Source organism: Haplochromis burtoni, unplaced genomic scaffold (genome assembly GCF_018398535.1).
Source record: "Haplochromis burtoni strain Fernald_Lab_line unplaced genomic scaffold, NCSU_Asbu1 Contig_61, whole genome shotgun sequence".
NCBI lineage: Eukaryota > Metazoa > Chordata > Actinopteri > Cichliformes > Cichlidae > Haplochromis > Haplochromis burtoni.
In genome coordinates, this window is record NW_024582422.1 from 2,343,148 (window position 1) to 2,345,405 (window position 2,258).

The 2,258-nt window shown below is 40.5% G+C and overlaps 1 long non-coding RNA gene across 2 annotated transcripts in view; it reads right to left on the reverse strand.

Annotated features, from left to right (window-relative positions):
* Positions 1-6: 6 nt before the first annotated feature.
* LOC102302719 overlaps positions 7-2,258 on the reverse strand; it is a 5,056-nt gene continuing 2,804 nt past the window's right edge. Inside the window, exon 3 of one of the 2 annotated variants that reach the window (XR_006054446.1) lies at positions 7-369. This is a non-coding gene — a long non-coding RNA (uncharacterized LOC102302719). Of the gene's footprint in view, positions 370-552; positions 671-2,258 lie in introns of those variants that run through there. The other variant, XR_006054445.1, reaches the window with a different exon arrangement.

Genomic DNA, 2,258 nt, shown 5'->3' on the forward strand with positions numbered 1-2,258 from the left:
CAGACACACCAGGCAGGACTTCAGAGCCTTCAGTTTGGTTCCAGTGCAGATGTCACAGGGAACTTCTCCTGGTTTGGCAGCTTGTTGCTCTGAGCTGCTGCTGCTGACTTTCTGCTGAGCTTCATGTCTGAACTGAGAAACCATCTCAGAGATGAAAGTGTTGATGTGCAGCTCAGGTCTGGTCTGAAAGACCTTTTTACACAAAGGACACTGACACCTCTCACTGATATCCCAGTGTTGACTGATGCAGTTTTTGCAGAAGTTGTGTCCACATGGTGTGGAGACTGGATCAGTGAAGACATTCAGACAGATGAAGCACAGAGACTGATCTTCAGATAGAAGACAGCTGGCAGCAGACATGTCTGCACCCTGAACAAGAAAAAAAAAAAGAAAATTTGTTCATTTTTAAATTTATTAATTCACACAACACTACACTTATATTTTTCTTTCTTTAAATATAGGATTGACAGGCTCTTGGTTTAGAATTAATTAACTCATACAATCACATAATACTGTATTCTAAAATAAGTTTGCACATTTTAGTTTTTCCTGTTATATTTATGATTTAATCTTTCTGTGTTTTCTGAGTTACCTTAGTGGCAGTTGCTCCCAGACCCTTGGTTGATGAGCTAAGAGGTGGAATAGGGGCGGAGCAAGCATAAATGGAGACCTGCAAATTGGGTCATACCACAACTCTGGATCAATTTGTTATGTTAGTTTCAATAAGGTTTTGTGTGTTCTACCTCTTTTTGTGTGTGCACTATTTAAGTTTTGTTTAGGTATTGAGTTAGTAGAATTGTTTGTTGTCAGCTTTTGAATAGTGTTCTGTTACTTTGGCCCAAGATTTAGATTTTGCTGTATAATTTAACCCAAGGGCGTAGATTTGGACCAATATCCAGGGATTATTGAATTGTCCCCACCAATAATTTGATCTCTTCGAGTAAAGAAAAACAAACCCGACAGAAAGAAAAAAAAAAAAGATCTGTCAGCGTCTCATTCGCCCAGCGGTGCAGAAAGAGCTAAATTACGTCCTCTACTGGAGTCCTACGTCATGTGACAAATCTGGCCAATGTGATTGGCTGTGCCTTTCAGGGAGCTCTGTTTACTTTTAGCAGCGGCAAGCCTGCGCTGCGAGGAGGAGGAGAGGAGGATGGCAGCAAAAAGGAAGATCCTGGATATAAGAAAGAAACCTGTAAGTCGCTTAAAGTCAAGTTCACTCATAAAATGTGTCCGTCACAATAACGTTACAGGCTATGCTAGGCTTTGGCCCACATCAGTCTAAAACTGTATGCAACCATGAATAACGTGTTTTGGAAACTAACTGCACAACAGGCAGCACTGTTAGTTATCTCAGTCTCCCAGAGCAGCATCTCTAATTTTGATTGAAACTGCCAGAAAACGGCAGCCTCGAGCAAGCCAGGATATTAGTTTACAGACACTGTTAAAATTATATGTCTAATGTCAAAATGTTGGTGACACAATAATTTCATCCTAATGGTACTGACATATTCATTGGGTTAATTTTTGAGACAAAATAGCATGAGGTAGTCATGATTGTGCAAATATTCCACCTTGTAGTGCAGTTTGCACAAATTGTTGTAAAAATGCACTCAGCCTACAAACATTACTGATGAGTCAAGATCTGCACAAATTGACAGAAACACTGAAGCAGCTCCACATTTTATTCTTATTGTCATGTATGTCCTGTTTGTCAGGTGACAGAAGAACCAACACAGAGCTCAGAGAGCAATGGTGATACGAGATCACAGGTGAAGTTGGATGATGACTTGTTGGTTCATGACTTTATTTGAAGCACATGTGTGACTGCATGTATGTGGAATGTCTCACTGTTATTTATCAGGTGACAGAGGCAGCTCTGTCATGTTGTAGCTCGGAGGCAAGGTGAGGTGAAGAGGCGAGGTCACAGGTGACTGACTGATGATTTGGTGCTATAGATTAACTAGTATTTATTATCATCATCCCATTATCCCAGTATCGTCGGCTGAGGCTAAAAGAAGCTTCAGTGCTCTCACAAGACTAAAAAGATGGCTACGGTTAACAATGACTCAAATGAGATTAAACAATGCTGCTGTATGTCCACCAGAGACTGGACAGTATAGATGTAAAACCAATATGCCAGCAGTTTATCTCAGTTAACGAGAGGAGTAGGCATGTGTTTGGCTCCTGTTAGGGCTGCTCAATTAATCGAATTTTAATCACGATTACGATCTGGGCTTTCAACGATCATTAAAAATGAC